This window comes from Microtus oregoni, unplaced genomic scaffold (assembly GCF_018167655.1).
Source record: "Microtus oregoni isolate MIOR12 unplaced genomic scaffold, Mior012 000013F_ref0000133, whole genome shotgun sequence".
Taxonomy (NCBI): Eukaryota; Metazoa; Chordata; class Mammalia; order Rodentia; family Cricetidae; genus Microtus; species Microtus oregoni.
The window spans coordinates 33,826,917-33,846,793 of record NW_024543072.1 but is presented as its reverse complement, the minus strand read 5'-3'; the positions used below and the strand labels follow the sequence as shown (position 1 = coordinate 33,846,793).

General features: G+C 44.9%; 1 protein-coding gene across 4 annotated transcripts in view; it reads right to left on the bottom strand.

Moving 5' to 3' along the window:
* Positions 1–13,657, bottom strand: part of Xcl1 (X-C motif chemokine ligand 1) — a 100,243-nt gene extending 86,586 nt beyond the window's left edge. For 2 of the 4 annotated variants that reach the window (XM_041663066.1, XM_041663068.1), the window contains exon 1: positions 13,024–13,149. The gene's annotated coding sequence lies outside the window, so the exon portion shown is untranslated. Of the gene's footprint in view, positions 1–13,023; positions 13,150–13,552 lie in introns of those variants that run through there. The other 2 variants (XM_041663067.1, XM_041663069.1) reach the window with 2 other exon arrangements.
* Between the last annotated feature and the right edge of the window lie 6,220 nt (positions 13,658–19,877).

Sequence of the window (19,877 nt, the reverse complement as noted above, 5' to 3'; positions counted from 1 at the left end):
CTCCCCCTTCTTTCTCTTCTCTCTTTTCTGTTTTGGTTTTTTGAAACAGGGTTTCTCTGTGTAGCCTTGGCTGTCCTGGAACTCGCTCTGTATGTAGACTTGGCTGGCGTCGAACTCAGAGATCTGCCTGCCTCTGTCTTCTAAGTGCTGGGATTAGAGGATGGACCTACCACCACCTAATGAGAATAGACTTCTTAAATGGTTCATTTGCAGTCTGGATTCAAAAGTAGTCTCTGAGGTTGGGTGGGATCTTATACAAGCCATAGGTTAGGTGTGGATCTTATACAAGCCATAGGTTGGGTTGTGGATCTTATACAAGCCATAGGTTGGGTGAGATCTTATACAAATCATAGGTTGGATGAGATCTTATACAAGTCATAGGTTGGGTGAGATCTTATACAAAGCCATAGGTTGGGTAAGATCTTATACAAGCCATAGGTTGGGTGAGATCTTATACAAGCCATAGGTTGGGTAAAATCTTATACAAGCCATAGGTTGGGTTGTGGATCTTTTTTTTTCTTCTTCTTTTTTTTTTAATTTATTTATTTATTAAGGATTTCTGCCTCCTCCCCGCAACCGCTTCCCATTTCCCTCCCCCTCCCCCGATCAAGTCTCCCTCCCTCATCTGCTCGAAGAGCAATCAGGGTTCCCTGACCTGTGGGAAGCCCAAGGACCGCCCACCTCTATCCAGGTCTCATAAGGTGAGCATCCAAACTGTCTAGGAATATACCCAAGAGAGGCCCTATCATACAATAAAAGTATATGCTCAACTATGTTCATGGCAGCATTGTTTGTAATAGCCAGAACCTGGAAACAACCTAGATGCCCTTCAACGGAAGAATGGATGAAGAAAGTATGGAATATATGCATATTAGAGTATTACTCAGCAGTAAAAAACAAGGACTTCTTGAATTTTGCATACAAATGGATGGAAATAGAAAACACTATCCTGAATGAGGTAAGCCAGACCCAAAAAGAGGAACATGAGGAACTCATATTTGGTTTCTAGCCATAAATAAAGGACATTGGGTTGTGGATCTTATACAAGCCATAGGACCTGAATCACTTTTCATGTTATTTGACCTCCTTGTGCTAATTATTAGTGGACTGGGGAAAAGACAATGCAAAAATCTATACCATAGAGTCCTCATCTGAGTGAGGAAAGGAGCAATATTCCAAGGCACTTAGAAATTGGGGTGTATAATTACCATGGTAACCTTCTTACAGTCTGGCATGTGTTTGTCAATGGGAATTTTTTTTAACTTTTTATTGATTCTTTGTAGATTTTATATCATTCATCCTGATCCCATTCATCTCCCTATTCCCTTGTTTCCACCCTTTGCTGTTGTGACATCCCCCAACACAAAGCAAAATTTAAAGTATAGCCTAAAAACAAAACACAACACAACAACAATAAAGAACATTGATGAAAATCCTAAGGGCAAATGCCAAATATTACCAAGCACCACTATGAGCCCTGCCATTTATCATGTCGACCTTGTCTTTTAACAGTTGTTGAAATAAAACTTCATAGGATGTGACATCACAAGAAGCTCAAGGGGATATCCTTCACCTTCTTGTCCATAGAAACTGTTAGAATCTACATTCTGGTTCCCATATAGAGAGCCACTCCAAGCAAATGTTGTCTTCCCAGTGAACAATGTTCAAGCTTTGAACAAATATTTATCAAACAGTGTCTGTCACTATCCTCTGTCTTGAGGATACAGATGTGAGCAAAATAGGAAAGTCCCAGTCTGCATGAAGCAAGTGCTCCGGGAAAGGTGATGTAGGGGTAGATAAAAAGGGAGAAAATTGGCTTGAGGGTGTCTCACTGGTCCATACAGAGACCCTTATGGAGATTGGGTCCAAGACTGAAGGATGGCAGAAGGATCCTGGAAGTCTGTGATGACTCACATCAACTGGATCCAAGTCAGATGTGGTGGTTTCAGTATTATAGCAAATAACAGTCGTGTATGTTAGGGAAGAGAACAAGGGTCTCTGCAGAGGAACACACTTGTAGGTCCCTTTCTCCTTATTCCAAGGATAACCGCCTCAGAACTCAGAAGTTTCACCAAGATGCCTTAGCTCTCATCGCATTCCTATAAAAAGATAATAGAAGGCAGGAGGAATCATTGGTGTAACTTAAATGGAAACCATCTTTTTCCACAGTTTCCAATATTTGGGGATCATTATTCTTTACTATTTCATCAAGTAACAAATTTCCATCCTGAAACACATCTAGATTTTCTTAGTTTAAGGAAATGTTTATTCTTTCTTTGTTCCTTTCTGACCTTAGGTTTGCTCTGGACAGTAAGAGCTGTCATGAGATATACCAATATCTAGCAGTCAGAGCTAAAGATTATCTAAACACGAGGGTTAATCTTCATTGCTAACCTAACTAAATTTAGCACCACCCTGGAGACAAATCTCTCAGTATGACTGTGAGGACATTTCCAAAGAGGTTTTACTGGGAAGGGAAGACACACCCTTAATATTGGTATCACCCATGCTCTATGATACCAAAATGAACAGAGAGGACACTGCCTTCCTCTCTCTTTGCCACTTGACTGTAGGTACAATGTAAAGATCTAAGAGGGCAGATAGTCCATTATGATCATGACCCAAGGTAAATCTTTCTTCTCTTAAGTTCCTTTTGCCAGGTATTCTGTCTCTCATAAAATTCACAGATAATTAGTACCAAGACCCCCAGTTTTCCCTTTTGAATACTGTCTCCATGTGCCCTATGTAAAACCAACTGGTATTTGCATATGAACTATTCTCATCCTCTGTGTGTCTTAAATAATATCTAAATTAATACCTAATGCAAGGCAAGAGTCACATAAACATTGTTACATTGCATTGCTTAGGAAATAATGACAAGGAAAGGGGTAGATGGACATGGAAGAACAGCTGTGGTTACACCTCTACTTCTTGAACATCTGCATAGTTATTCATGGTTATAACAAAAATGCTTCCCCAAGGAGCACTATTCACTGTGGGTGGGACTGTAAACTGGTACAGACATTGGAGAAATCACTGGCAGAGTTTCTCAAAACACTAAAAACAGAATTATCATTTGATCCAGCAAAGCAATCCCTGGACATACACTCTGAAGGACTGTATAACCAACCAGAGAAATATGTGTCTACTCATGTTTATTACTGCTTTACTTATGATAGTAAGGAAATGGAAGCAGCCTAGTTGTCTGTCACGTGATGAAGGGATGGTGAAACTGAGAGCCATTTACACATTGGCACTTTACTCAGCCATAAAGAAAATTAAAGTTGTGGAATTTGAAGGCAAATGGATGGAACTGGAAAAAGTATTGCATGCTACAGATCATACTGATCCCATCAACTGGGACAGGCTCTAGAGTGACTTTTAAGGCAAATCTCTGGATCATATTCCTGACACAAACAGTCTAAGAGAAAAGGAAAGATTTCTTACTATCATTATTCCTGGAGTTACTATTGGGGTGTGTGTGGAGTATGGGTATCAGAAGACAACGTCCGGAGTCAGCTCTCTCCTTTCACCTTGCTGCTGTTCCAAAGATTGAACTGAGGTTGCCAGGTTTGTAAGGCAGGCATGTTTACCCAGTGAGCCATCCTGCTGAGCCCCAGGAATGTTGGTTTCAGCTCACAGTTTCAGAATGTTGAAGTCCACGATGATGGGGATGAGATGGGAGCATAACTGAGCCACTCCATCCACAGTGACAGAATCATGAGGCAGCTGCTGTTCCCACTGTGGTAGAGCAGGAAGGTGAGCCCAAGCCATAACCAGCAAAAGCTCCCCCTTTCCAGCCCTATTCTACCAGCAGGTCCACATCCTAAAGTCCTCACAGTCATCCACAAAATAAATAAATAAATAAATAAATAAATAAATAAATAAAAAGCCAATCCCAGCACTCAGAGGCAGAGATAGGCACATCTCTGTGAGTTCGAGACCAATCTGGTCTACAAGAAAAACCTTGTCTTGAAAACAAAGCAAACAAAAACAAGCCACCATCTTGAAAGAAGTTCTCAAAATGGGATCCAGTAAGAGATACTTAAGATTTAAACCACACCACTTCCACCATCTTTTCCCATTCTCTGCTTCTCCTGAGCCCAATTCTGCTTCAGGGCCCTGCAGGGAGGCTGGGGGAGGCAAAATTTCACATGCAAGGCAATCTTCCTAAAAATAAAAGCCGGAGTCCTTTGCAATGCCACCCTGCCTCACTGACTCAGGCTGTACTTCCCCCCTCACCCCCACGCTGCTCCCTCGCCTGCTGCTGCCCCTTAAAATTTCCCAGTGCTTCCCAGGGTCCTTCCTCCTGTGTCCATACTGCTCTCTGCCTGCTTTCCTTAAGGACCTTAAGGGCTGGCAACTCCTTTTAAGTAGACAGCTACTTTGACTATTGCATTTAAATGCTAATTTAAGGCTTCTGATTTTTTTTTTCAAAGCACTGGTTACCACTTGGTATTTATTGATTTTGTTGTTTGACCACCTCCAGATGAAGGAAATGTTCTCAAAGACAGGAATTCTCTTTTGACCCTGCAGCATCCAAACCCACAGGGTCCAAGGCTGGCATACAGCAGGAATTTCCTCAATCATTTTTTCCCTTCCAAAAACAATGTAAGATCTGTTTTCATAGCCTGTCAAAGAACAATAACAAAAAAAAAGGAGATTTATAGACTTTTGAGTAAAAATTAGGTTTGTAAAGAACCAGTAAATTCCTGAGGACTGCTGGAAAATCCTCCCCAGAGCTTTCTTATGCCTCTTATCCCTTTTTAATTAAAAGTGTGATTCCTCAAAGGTTTCCACTCAAAATAAATATGGTATAATTTAATTTCTTTCTGTCTTCTTTTGTTTAATCTCTAGCCTCCTACCCTTGTGACCATAAACTAGTTTAAATGCCCTTTGTTTTAGTTGTATTTGAGTTACACTTCATCTAATTATTAGCAAGTACACCATTTTTATGAGAAAACATTCCTGGTAAGTTCCAAACACTTTTTTTTTGAAAAATTACATTTTTAATATTAATCCTTCTGCAAATTGGGAACCCAGCTTAAACGCCTTCTAAAAAAAATCTTTAGACTCCCAAGTTAATTTTGCTATTTCCTCTATTTGGAGGAGCAAACAATAGAACACCCATAGCAAACGCAGCCAGGAGAGAGAGACCGTGACAAAAGAACAATGACTAACTAAAATGTTCTGCTTTGTGCCTCACCCATCACAACAGCCCTATGAGGTAGACATGAGTGTCCTCTTAAAGAAAGAGCCTGGGGAGGAGAGAGGCCTGGGAGCCCTTTTGACATCCATCTACTATGAGAGGACTCCAGGGTCCAGGCTTTTGCAATAATCCTGGGAAGGATAACGATGACTTCAACTTCAGTAGTGCACCAAGGATCATGGGAGGCAGAAGAGTATTGCCGTCCCCAAACGTGCACCTCTCAACCGCTGGAAAATGTGGCTGTGTTGGGCTTTGTCACAAAGGGAGGCTAAATTTGTAAAGAAAACCCTTCAACTCACTTCCAAACAGCGAGATGACCCTGACCTATCAGGGTAGGCCTATGACATCACTGGGGAAGCTGAGTGGATAAATCAGAGATAACATGGCAGCAAAGCAGAGGCAGGGAGCAGCTCCATAGCTGGCGTTGAAGATGGGGGCGGGCACCAGCTGAGGGCTATAAAGGCAGCCTGTGGAAGTTGGAAAAGGCAAATAAAGGAATTCTCTCTTAGAAGCTCCAGAAAGAAAGACTTGGTGATTGGCCCCAAGTGCTTTGACCTGGTGAGCTGACCCCAGTGAGAATCACGTAAGACTTCACCCTGTAGCACTGTGAACTAACATGCCTGCCATATCTTACACCACTGGGTTGGTGGCTATAGCAGCAGTTGCAAACTGCTCAGGAGTGGAGAAGAAGCCACAAATCAAAACGCTCCGGGAAGGGAAAGTTTCTAGAATTCAGAAGTTCAGAAGGCAGCTGGTGTCCCCTTGCTGGAACTGGTTTCGGGGTAATGTGGATGCAACCGAAAGGGAAGCTAAAGAAAGACTGGAGGTCTCACCTTGTTCTCCTGACCTAAGAGCACGTACTTGATTCTCCTGGTGCGTAGCCTGGCCTTTGACCCATACTTTCCTATACTGTCATCTGACTTCTCGCCTCCAGCATCAACCACTTCACCAGAAATTCTGAGCTCTTTCTTAATGCATAAAAACGGATTCAAAATATCACAGTCTCTACTTCAACCCTGCTAGGGACGACCGCTGCTCTTTGCTCCCTTCGTTTCTTTTTATTAGCATAGAAAATAACGCTTCCTATGGCATTTTGGTTGAATCTCCATATTTACTTAATTCTGGTTAAATCTCCAACCCCTCTCCCCTATGTCCCTGTCTCCAACCCCATTACACCCTCCCTCACCCTTCATTTTCTACACTTGTGTTCAATGGTCTGCCCCACTCCCTCCCTTAAAGCCCCTAAGACTTTTCCCGCCTTTCCCTCTCCTTTCTCTCATTCTGTGATTACCATATAAAGCCTCAGTAGCCAGGAAAAGAATCACATGATCTTTGCCTCCTTCTACCAATTCCTGGTACATTTTCAGTCCTCTCTGCACATGCTGGAGTATGGACATTCCTCACGGGATTTGTATTCCTGGAGATCACAGAGCAGCAAACTACCAGTGAAGTGCAACAGAGTGGGGTCCCCTTATCTGCCTAGGGGGGAAGAAGAAAAGGCCCCAGGAAAACACATCTCTACGGTTATGATCTTAGAAAGCAATTCCCTACCACACCTCCCTGGACTTTCCCACCTTTTGACTTTAGGAGCTGTGAACTGACCTCAGGTGGCCTGAATGGGGAAAGTGCAATCACCACGGCGTGGGATGACCCTGATAGGACCTTCCCCTTATCCCGTCACAGGAAAAGACATATGCAGAAGCTACTGAGTTTCTCATATTTAAATATGATTTACAATAGAAACAAAATTTCTCATTTAATGAGAAGAGACAATGGATTTAAAGTCATAAACATCTTATGAGGGGCTTTTTGTCTGATCCTTTTATTTGGCTATGTGTTTTCTTACTGAGCTGAGCTCTGTGGCAGTGGCATAGGACTGACCACTTGGGACTTATACTCTGAGAAACAAAACACTCAGCCTCGGGCACCATGCGAGCAGCCACACGTGTTTGTCTGTTTACCAGCTACCATCCTTAATTTCACCTGGAGCTAAATTCCTTATTTGCCTTAAAACAAATAAACCAGGAGAACTGCGAGGTTGGGGGTGGAATAAGAACAGAGTTAGCTTAACAGAAGAGGAGGGTCAGCTTAGCTGAGGGGAGGGTTAGTTCAGCCAGGCTGTGAGGATGGATGGGAAGCGGAAGGGCATCTTAAACCTAAGCAAACAGAGACACCGAATACCCCTGCTGGCTGACTTGGACGGGGCTGTCAAGAGACCCATTTGACATTAACAGAGGAAAAAGCAGCCTTGCTGGGAACATCAGAAATCACACAGAACCGCTGCTCACTGCTCCCCAGTCAAGCACCAATTTTTCTCTGAGGCTTTGGAAAGTTAAAATCTCTTACCTGGTTTTGCTCAGTATTTTCACAGAAATGCATATGTTAATGCACTGTCGTGCAAAAGATAAACACTTGCATGCGTTTTTAAGACACCACTTGAAAGAATGCTGTCCCTTGCAGCAAGAAGACCTCAAGCCCTGGACGCCTCTCCCTAGACTCCTCTTCACCCCCAACCCCAGGCAATTTATGAACTCAGCCAAGTATACAAACCATTATCTCTGGGCAGACTCCCATCTGCTCCCTGACTCTGGCTCTGCGGGGCTATACACATCTCATCAGGTTATTGCTCAGCTCGTCCCTGGCTGGTCCTGTTGCCTCTGCTCAATTTCCTCACTCCTATTCTTCTACATGTCTCAGTTTATCCTCTAAGAGAAAGTGGAGTGCCTCACCACTTACCTGTTCCAGCCGTTTGTGCACCTGTGGTTCCCTACACCAAGCCCCGCACTCACACCACGAGAGTCCGTGCTGAGCCTCATCCCATCTCCACACTCTGTCTTTTCCCATCCAACCAATACTTTACCTTTTGAGAAAACACTGCGCACTCCTTAGGGAAGGAAAAACATAACACAATAAATTCTCCTGAAGGAACTTTGATTTTTTTTTTCCTACTTGGGGACTCATTTATCTGCTATATTTTTTCAGCCAAGGTTCCTTGAGAATCAACAGGAATACATCAACATTTTATGATCTGAAAAAATTGTTTTGCTAAGGTTGAAAGAGTAACTTAATGGCTAACAGCATTGTTGCTCTCCCAGAGGACCAGAGTTCAGTTCGCAGAGCCCAAGTCAGCTGGCTCATGACTGCCTCCAACTCCAGCTCCAGGGGATCAGATGCCGTCTTCTGGCCTCTTGCACAACGGCACACATAGGTCACACACTGACCCGGAAACACACACATACACATTAACTAAAAGTAAATCTTTTGAAATATTTTGGTGATATCCACACTTACAATCCCAGTAGGAAGATGCAGGAGTACTATCCTGAATCAGAGGCCAGCCTAGGATAATGAGTTTCTTTCTAGCCAGGGCTGCAGAATGAGACCCTCTCTCAAAAGACAAAAAAATAATTAAAGAAATAATTGATTTTTAAAATTTTTAATAAGAACTAATTCAGAGGCAACAAAGTCACAGGGCTACTTTTGTAAGCTCTTGTACCTCCAACATGTCCAATCACAAACTACAAGTCTCCTGAAATAGCTCAGCTCGTCATTGACTGGCTGGTTTGGTGGACATTCATTTAGGTGCCAAGGATGAAGAGGTGAATGAGACAGAACTGCTCTGGAGAAAGCACAGTTTCATAAAGTACTTGTCTCCTTCTATTCCCAAGGCCAGTTCTTGGCTATGAGGGAGAATATGGTTATCACTCTGTTGGCAATTATTCCAGGAAATTGACTAATGGAACCCCAACAAGATGGCTGCTCAGTACACCTTCCTGCACAGAGACAAGTCTCCACCATGAGAACAAGGCCCGAATGTGGCTTCTCTCTGAAACAGCAGGACCCTGGGCCCTCAGCCTTCTCCCTAGTCACAGCAACGTGGCTTTCAAACTCTGCAGAACAGATATATGGAATTCAAAGCCAAACATTTCCTTTTCTGAGCAGAGACTTTGGAATATAATATAGATCATATAGGAAATAATATGTAACATATATATGGTATATAGGTGTAAAACTTGATCACTGTAATTCAACCTTCAGTATTCCCCTTAGCCTCAGCCCAGCTGATACGGCTCTGACACCTCTAGTAAGTCCTGCCTCTGCTCAGCTTTACCTGACCCATTCTTCCTCTCACCGGTACCCTCCTCATTCGCCCCTTTAATTATTCTATTCCCAAGGACCTGTACCAGAGCTGCTTCTGGAAGGTATGAGGTAGTTAGTTTCTTTCTGCTTGGCTCTAGTTACCTTCTCCATAGATACCTGAACCCTTATTGGGTTGCATCTCAGGTTCTGTCTTGGCATCTTTCTGTAACTGTTAATTACTTTCCTGGCTTTCTGCCAAAGGAATTTTGCCTAAGAATATATCCTCACCAAATCGTATTCATCTCTTTAGTCTGCCTTGTGGGTTTTAGGCCTCTAACACACATCCCGCCCTCCGCCTTATATCTTTGCCACCTGGATAAAGTAGATGAGGTCCCTGGGACAGATCCAAACACTAACTGTGCACACATCAAAAATAGAAGCAGAGGGCATCAGTCTGCACAGAGAAACAGGGAGGAAAGGAAACACTGTAAACTCTAAATCCACGGGTCTTCACGGCCACCAGAAGAGGAAATGAAACCTTGGGAGTTGGCTCAGAGATTCCGAACACATGTGTCTCTGGAGGCATCAGATCTACCAATATAGATGCAAAGAAGATTCACCTGCTTTGTGGGAGTTGTTCTCACAACTGCCCAAGATCATCTACCACCCCTGACCAGGTCCAGCACACACATGAGTGTCCAGGCAGTAAAAAGATCCATGGATTCCTTGACTCAAAGTCAACTCACTAAGAAGGCTCAACCTTCATTATACCACATAATTCATCCCTTTTATTCCCACTTACTTTTCTAATAGCTCCCAGACCAAGTAATTACCCAAGTAAATACAAGTAGACCAACTCCAAAGAGGCAAAACCATGATCTCTATTTTCCCCAGGGGCCAGAGCCACACAGACAGGGCACCTGAAACTGCTTCTGTCCCTGCAGGGACTCAAATAGAACCTCAGCCTTCTCAGCAAGCCCCTTCGTGGTCTCCACAGCTACTTGAACAAGCATTTCAGCACATTTTAGCTAATGGGGACTGTAGATGGATGGAGATTGGTTCTGAGCTCTTTACGCTATCATAGCAACATGATTGTGCCCCTAGCTATGCATCCCCCTTGGTTACTTTGAGGTTGTTGTGGACACCTCTGTCGATTCTGCCTTCCAAACACCAGAACAGTATGTGGTCAGGAGCTCCGACACTGAACAGACACGGGTCCAATCCCCAGCTTCTCTGCTTACAGCAGAATGAACCTGAGATAACAGGCCCACTTTATAGTGCTACTGTAAGGTTACATACATGAACACGTGTGGAATGCGTGAGAGTGAGGCCCCGGAACACCCCATGTGGACGATAGCCACCTTGTATGCCCCCATTTTCCCTTATCACCTATGCACATACACCAGGGATAAATGCACACATGCCGACCGACTTCTCCAAAGTGGATGAATTCTCCTACATCTGTGTTCCGTTTTTAATGCCAGCGCCAAAACAATGATGCCCAGGCTATTTACAGCTGCTGTATAAGATCGTGTCTGAGAGCACCACCCCTTTGCCCTCCTTATGTCGCCTATTCTTTTTGGATAACAAAGAATTCCCTCCTCGCCGTTCCAGTTGCTGAAGGCAACATGGCTGCCAAGATGAGTCAGCAGCTCATGTGCAGCCTGCAGCTCTGTGCTGTGTGTCTTGAAGAATCCATGTTTGTGCCAGGGACCCCCGGCAGCATCCGCCCGAGGTGCTCCAGCTGTGTCAGGCACTTGCTTCATTGCAGCTTGGAGCATCTGCAGCTTGGTTTCTGCTCGGTGGGTTTTACTTAGCTGCTTGCTCTTGGTCATGTCTGATTCCCAAAGCCTTCAGTTCAGAGTACATTCCTGCCACATCCTCAACAGGATGTCCTGGACACTGAGTACCAGGGCAAAGCGAAGTTAATGTTCTGTTCCTCAGTCTGAAAATCATGCTTTCATGACTGTGTCCAGCAAAACCTTCAGCAGTGTGGTGGGGCCGGCAAGATGGCTCAGCAGTTGAAGGTGCTTCCCTGGGATCCACATGGTAAAATGAGAGAACTGACTCCCATCTCTGCTTCTCTCTCTCTCCTCTCTCTTTCTCTCTCTCTCTCTCTCTCTCTCTCTCTCTCTCTCTCTCTCTCTCGCAGTGGAAGAAGTGGGCACCCTATGAGCTGCATTTGCTTATTTGCACTGAAAGGAAAGCAGACTGTGACACCTTTTTTTTTTTTTTTAGTAGACAGTGAAGTTGATAATGAACTCTGGGGAAGTCCACACCCTCCCCAACATCTGGCCTGTATTCAGCAGGTGCTCTTGATAGTTGATGATTATTGATAACAGTAATGGCCTTATCTTTTAGGTAGGGATGTAAAGTTACACACACACAGAGAGAGAGAGACACACACACACACACACACACGCATGCACGCACCACCACCAATCCCTTCATCACTACCACCTAAGAACCATGTCTTCTCTCCCTTCACTCTACCAAATATTTCCAGTGCTCCTAGGAACAAAAGACAAGCTCACTCTGTCTCTCAACTAGAACTTGGCATACTGAAGTTGCCCCCAATGCTAGAAGACACGGCTCTTCAGTTGGAGACAGACACCCGATTCATCAGCTAAATGAAGAACACAACAGATACAAGCATATTACTGCACCACGCGCATCAGTCTCACTACCCACAGCTTTCTCAATGGGCTAGGTCACCATGAGCATCGATGCTGCACACAGGGATCTAAGTGAAGACCTCTCACAGTTGTTCCTGCCCTGCCTTCCACAATTTCCTCCTCAAAGCAACTCAGTCTTGACAGTCTCTTGCATGCACTCTCTCACACACTAGTAGTTAATCAAGATCAACTGAGGACCACTGATAAGGGAGCCGCTTAAAACCAAGGGACCCTGCCAGCTCTGGAATTTCCATTTCCATGAATTCTTCCCATCATGGTGGAATTGTTTGATGTCATTCATAAGGCAGAGGGCTTCTCTTAATTTGTCCTCAAAGTAGACCTAATGTAAGGTTATTTCCCATCTGAAATGTTCAACACCTCTCAAGTAAAGCCCCGTTCCTCTGGTCAAGAGGGTCTAGGTGGACTTTCCCCAGGGCAGGGAACCCTGATTGCTCTTTGGGCTGATGAGGGAGGAGGACTTGATCGGGGGAGGGATTGAGGGAAGCGGTGGCAGGGAGGAGGCAGAAATCTTTAATAAATAAATAAGTTAATTAAAATTTTATAAAAAAAAAAAAGAGGGTCTAGGACCTTACCTTTCTTGTGTTCCCTAGAGGACATCATCTCAATCAACATGGCAACTTGAAGCTCAAGCCTCTAGTTTTTCTATATGACCCATCGTAAGTATATTTGTTGTTTTGTTTTGTGTGTGATATGTGCAAGCATGTATACATGTGTGTTTTCATGTGTGTACAGGTATGGGGGGAGCAGGAAGTTGATGCTGAATATATTCCCTGATTACGCTCTACCTTATACATTGAGGCAAGGTTTCTCACTTGAAACCCAGAACTCAGCAATTCAACTAGTCTAGTCAGTAGTCTTTGTGCTCCAGGGAGTCCCTGCCTCTGCCTCATAGGCAGCACTGAGATTACAGGCAGGCCTCCAAGCCCACCCATCGTTTGCATGGATGCCAGGGTTCCAAACTCCCTGGGTTCTCATGTTTATTCAGCAAGCACCTCACCCACTGAGCCATCTCCCAGCTCCCTGTGGCAGTAGACTTACCCTATTGAGAGGCTGTGTGACTCTTCTCTACCACAGCCTAAAGCCCAGAAAGATACAGAAGGTGTCTTTAGCTGAAGATGAATCACCCTTTATAAACACAGTCACTACGCTAAGATCATGGCAAGGGGACCGTGTCTATCCACCCTAATCAGTCCTGTAGCCCAGCGCAGCTAAAGCCGCCGGGTGTGTTCACATCATACATCTGGCCAACAGTTACGCGCAGCTAATTTTTGCCTTGTTCCCCTTGAGTACCTAAATGCTGCCAAGCTCTTAAGAGTGCTTGCACCCACCCCTGCTCAGTCTGCAAGCCAGGCTGCAGGCGGCCTTCTGTTCCAGGAGAAGGATCGAGCGCCACCTGCTGTTTCCGAACCCTCTTTGCCTGAAGCATCCTGCTTCTTAAAACCCACGGTGATGTCATTTAGGCTGCTCAGGGCTTGAAGATGCTAGAGCTCTTCTGTGAGGGAAAGGACAGTACCTATAGAATTGGCACCTGCCGTGCCCCGTGGCAGGCAGTATGCCCATGACTCACCAGGAGAGTCCTTGGCTGAGCCCTTCCAGTACGTGTCTTTCTCCTTTCTTCCTGTGAGTTTAGGGAAGAATGCCAATGCAAAACAGAAGTTACCCACTTAACTCCAACACAGGCTTTTCCTTCATTCAATGAGATGAGCGCATTTTGGGTTTTCTTTTTTTCCTGGTCTGCAGTAGCAGTTCAGGGGGGACATTCTTCATGGCTTCTCACTGTGCTGGCCCTGCTTGGGTCCTGCCTCTTCAGCTTTAAGCATTGCTTATAACTGTGTTCATCTGTCAGTGAAGCCAATCTTTCCTCCCCTTGTGGGCTAAGTCCCTTGAGAGGCAGCAAATGCTGAGTCATCCTCTGCAGTATTTCTAAGAACCTCCTGCCTGTTGGCATCTGGGAACTTCATATCCCAAGCCTGAGTTTCTTCCCAGGGCCCTCAGAAATCAAACACCCATTCCTGGCCTTTCTGAATCTATTGAGGATCCTGGTCCCATGAAACTAGCAGAAAAGAATATGCCCTTCCCTTCTTCTTTCTTGCTACCCTCTTCTCTTGCCTTTCTCCTCCCCTAAGATATATATACTTCTCAACTCTTACTATTTGAAGAGTTTTATTTATTGCTTATTTGCTTGTTTTTGAGGGGAAAAAAAAAACGCCCAATGAGCTGCTCCCGCTGACCCCACACTCACTCACGGTCCCCTGCCTCAGCTTTCTGTTGGCTGGGATAACAGGCAAGCACTATGACACCCAGCTAAGGGCTTTGTTTCCAATCACTCCTAATAAACATAGAGACAGAGAACAACTAGTTTTGCAGCTGCCCCTCTCCCTTGGTGTTCCTGATTGGTCATATTTGTTGCAAAAGAAAGAAGATGCAATCATGGTCATCCGCCAACTGGTTATACGTCTCTCACATTCGGGGACTAAAATGGGAATAGTCAAAGGGCTTACTTGAGAAAATCCTCCTGTCATTGAGGATTAAAAGAAGTAATTAGTGCTTCAATTCCACATGTCATAAGCACCCAAAGGAGGCTGTCTATCACCATAGCAATCATCCATTCTACAGACCCCACCTCTACATCCGGTCCGTATTTCTCACTTGGTCCTCAGAGTTCTAACAAAACTTAAGTCTACTGTGAATGCCCATTTAATTAATTAGGAAAAAGTATGTCATAAAGCAAGCTCTTGATGGCAACAGATGAGAACAGAAAGGACAAAAACAAACCCCTCCAGGAAATTGACAGGTGCTAAAATATAAGAGTAATTGGAGGAGGAGGGCCCACTTTTTTTGTCCCGGCCACCTGGCTAACTTAGCTCCAAAATAGCTGTATTAATGAAATCATTGCTTGGCCCATTAGCTCTAACTTCTTATTGGCTAACCCTTGCATATTAATTTAACCCATTTCTATTAATCTGTATATCACCACAAGGTTGTGGCCTACAAGCAAACTTTCAGCATGTCTATCTCTGGCAGTGGATCAATGGCATCCTCTCTCTGACTGTGCTTTCTTCCTCCAAGAATTTGGTTCCATCTTCCCCGCCTACCTAAGCTCTGCATTACCAACAGGCCAAGGCAGTTTCTTTATTCATTAATGAAAGCAACACATAGACAGAAGGATCTCCTACACCAAGTAATGATTTGGAGAAAGTGCCAGGGACAGAGTCCCAAGAGGAAGGTTACCTTTCTAAGCCTGGGAAGATAGGGAGTGTCTACAGCCTCACCCTTCCATTTCAGTAGAAAGTGGTCCTAAGGCAGAACATGAGTTGTGTGCTCTGTTCAGGGGACTTAGCCATGGAGATTTGTCCACTGACATCTGGACCAATGTCCTCCATGAAGAATGAAGACACAGCTGTGGACATCTGGACCAATGTCCTCCATGAAGAATGAAGGCACAGATGTGGGCATCTGGACCAATGTCCTCCATGAAGAATGAAGGCACAGATGTGGGCATCTGGACCAATGTCCTCCATGAAGAATGAAGGCAGAGCTACTGTCCTGAATCCCAACTCCCAACCCACCCTCCTGCCTTCCACGCCCCTTGCAAGCTCCACATGCTGAAGGACGCTTGCCATCTGTACTTTTCCAACTTGCATAAAGCCAGTAAGTGGCCGAGACTCTCCGGGCAGGTCCTGGGTCAGCTGTACTCCCCAAGCCCTGGTACAGAAAGAGACCCCATGAGAAGGCACACCTGCTGTGGAATGCATGCCTCCCTTCACGCTTCATCTTCTTCATCCTCTGAGGATGAGCAAGCAGAAGCAACTAGACTCGCCGCAGGTGGGAATTGTCATGTACACTTAGCAGGGAGAGGAATCCACAAGGATATTAGTTACTCTCATGCCCAGCCATCCCTGCACACTACGGCACTGGAACTTTCTTTGCCAGGTATCAAGGACATCTATTCGCCAGGCAGCTGGCGTTGAGCAGGGGGTTGAGCAGGGAGCCTTTCTGAGAAGCAGTCTAGCGGGTGAGCCATCTGGAGACACTTGGAAGAGGTGAGTCCATTTGCCCATATGCTGCATCACTGAAGTACCCACTCACACCCTCAATCAGCAAAGAAAGCCATAAGCAGATGCTGGTGCCAGCTAGGGTAGCGTCTCACGCAAGCCCTGCCGTGAAGCTTGCGGGTATTTTTAAGGACTCTCGGCTCCCACAGCCTCAATCTACCATATCACCCCTCAGTTTTGTCAGAATCACACAATTACAAAATGACTGCATGTCAAGTCACAAGCAGACGCTGACACCCATCAACATGAAATGGAGACGAAGATATGAAATCTTAGGGAAGATATGAAATTTTAGGAAAGCTAAAAACTACTTTGGAAATACACTTTATAAGGAACCACATCTTTATTTCTGCCTTTTGATTGTTTCGATTCAGCTACAACCCTCTTGGACTAATATTTTAAAGTGTTAATGCTGCTTTCCATGGTCGGGTTATATATAACAACCTCAGATAAAGGCTTGGCGCATCTGTAGCAGCCAGCGTCTGCAGTAACGCTCAGAGCACAGCTGAATGTCTTCACGCAGCAGTCATGCGCTGCCTGTTCAGCTTAATCCTGAGCCTGAATGTTCATAGTTCTCAAAATATAGGTAGATACCTCAATTGCATAAGACTCTGTTAAAATTAGAGAAACTCTAGCTATACTAAATCTATTTTAGAATAGAGGAGTTTCTGTCAGTTCCCAGCCATTCTCAATGCACCGAGTTTGAGAGTTGTTCTAAATGTGGACGGTGGGACAGGAGCACCTAGAAATATATTAGAAATTGTTACAAAACAGTTCCCTCAGAGACTGAAACATTCCACCCTGCTGGGACGCTCCTTAAGACAGGAAGTAAACAACACTCTATGATTACTTTCTGTCAACTAGTTGCTAACTTGGCCTTCTGACCATAGGATAATTTTATTTAATTAATGCTGTTGTACCCAGTCTGTAGGGACCCAAAAAGACCACCAGGGAGACCGACTCACAAAAATGCAAAAGCAAGGTTTATTGTGTGCACAATACAAGACAGCAGGAACCTCATCAAAGCAAATGAACAACAGCAGCAAAAGGAGGTATCCGACCCTTCTATAGGGCATTATTTAGAAACAACAACCAGAAAAGTTATATTAGAAGGGTGTTGGGTGAAGGATTTCTACAGTTAAGGACCCCTGGTTGGCTGACATTTGTCTAGGGGTGTCTTGGTGAAAAGCGATGGGTGTGTGCTGGCAGGAGATCCTATCTATAAGGGTTGGAACATTAGGAATGTCCTTTGCATGGTCTACTCCTGGGTGGTGCCTGGGTAGTCTCAGTTTGTGGTCTTTATCTGAACCAGGTATTGCCTCAGGGTAAACTATTGAGACTTGGGCCTCTATTGAGCTTGTCATGGCTGCCTCCTACAATGCAAGCACAAACTCACGGTTCACAGTGTGAACCAATATCCCACAACACAAAATAACTTCAAGAAATTCCTGAAACTGAGCAGATTCACTAGATCCCTCCATCCCCAAGATACATAAACAGAAAAGACTGCTGATAGTCACTAACTGGCAATCCCAGTCATCTGGAAGGACCAACCAACAAGCCTGAAAAGAAAGATAAATTAAACCTACCTAGAGGAAACAGTGACCAGCTGAGCCACCTGGAGAAGACACTCTCAAAATTGGTGAGCTGCCTGCAGGCTGTGCAGTGTGCTCCAGGCTCCCAGGCTTTCTGAGCTGTCATCATGTTGGGGTGAACTATTTTTGAGTCATCCCTGCTCTTGGGAGTTACCCCAATAAAACTCATTGTTTCACCAACCTTGACTTTGGTCTGTTATGGGCTCCCTATCTGGAGTATGTAGACATGTATGCGCCGCATCTCCCCAGGAGGTCTGTCACACAAGGGAAATGGAGACTCTCTGTCCCCCTCCCCACAGGTCCACTTGAACATGTGTTTTCCCAGAAGCTTAAGCAGTTCACCTGAACCCAGAAGCCTGGAAAACGGGAGGTGAGTGGATCAGAATTTCCCTGATTATCGAGGCCAGCAGCCCCTGCCAATAAAGTGACTGTCTGCCTCACCTGCTGGCTTCTAGAACCCAGAGCTAAACACAAGAGCTACGGCTGATAGAACCTTCTAGCCAAGTCTCCAGCTCTCTTTTCCTGTGTCTTGTCCATAGTCACTGACATCAGAGACCCAGGGGTGACGAAGAGACAACACCAGACATTGAATTGCTGGATCCAGCTCCTGGTCCCCAATCTCTCTTTTTTAAATAATATTTTTAATTTAGTTTTTAAATTTTTCAAGGATATATGCAATGTATTTTGATCTTACCCATCCCCATACGCCCCTTCCACCCCTACTCAGAACCCACTAACTTGTCCTCCTCCTGACTTCTTGCCTTCTTTTATTATTGCTGGTATTAACAGACCCCTGCTAATTAGTGGTGACCATATACACTTGGGTGTCAGGCAACCCCAAAGAGTGGTCACATCCCCAGAGAAAAGAGCTCTAACTCTTCCAGCAGCCATTAACTGCCAAAAGCTCCATAGCTAGGGAGGGGGGCCCTCAGGAGGCTCCCCAATCCATGATGGAAATTTTGACTGGCTTGACTTCATGGAGGCCTTATTCAAGCAACCACAGCAGCCTTGAGTTCATGGGTGTGTCGGCCATATCACATTCAGAAGACAGCACTTCACGATTCATCTGCCCCCCCTCCAGCTCTAACACCCACTCACTTTTCAAAACACCACATTCCCTGACCCTCAAGTGGGGAAGGATTTGATACAGATGTCCCATATATGGCTGATCAATCACTGTTATTGATTCTCAGCACTTTAACCAGCTCTGAGCCTCTGTGTTAAGCACTACCCACTGCAAAAAGGAGCTTCTCTGACCACAGTTTGGAGTAACCCAAGTCCAGTGCCTGCACCTACTCCAGGTTAAACCATCAAAACAAGAGTCAAGCACAGAAAGCCCATGAGCCAGTTCTGATTCTCTCTAATGGGACAGCCAGCAGAAAAACCACTCACCCATCCAAGTGTGTGTGTGTGTGTGTGTGTGTGTGTGTGTGTGTGTGTGTGATCACAGAAGACCTGCAGGATTTCAGGTTCCTATATATGCTTCATGAAACTTTGCCCTAACCAGTGAAAAGCCACAGCTAGAAGTGGCTGTAGATCACCTGATCCAAACTCCTTTCCCCACTATCTCCATTTTACACAGGATTAACCTGGTCTAGCCTACTCACCTATGAAGTGCTAAGGTATAGGCTAGAATTCAGAGCTTCCATAATCAAGTCAATACTGCCTTATATCATGCTGCCAATATAGCTTTCAGGTGGGGTAGTCCAGGAATGCATTCTAAACCAGATGAGCGTGGTGGAGTGCTCTCAAGACTAAGGGAGTGAGAGAAGCAAGACTGGGGAAAGGAGCAGTTTCCAGGAAGCTCAAGAGCTGGAATGTCCTGCAATGCTGTCCTGAATCCAGACAAATGATGTTCCTTATCAGTCAGTCATTGCGTGTGAGTTTCCCTTGGAGGAAAGCTAGAATCTGGGCTCCTTTGGATGAGGGTAAAGCAAAGAGGTTCTCAGATATAAGTCCTTAGTAGCTAATGCTCCCAGTATCTAGGGAACTAGTGCTTTAGTTCTGCATGAGAAATCTGTGCAATATTCAAAATCCAGCATAGTGTATCATCCAGGTCACTAGCCCTATAGTATAATGTGTTCTTTCTCTGTTATTTCTCTGACCGCTTTATTCAGCTGGGGAAATTTGGGGGGTCGTGGGAGTACAACATGCCACCATGACTGTATCTGACATTGAGGCATCAGCTAATTCTTTCCTAGGTAGTAGAGTTCTCTAGGACCTGTGTTAGGTTCTTTTCACC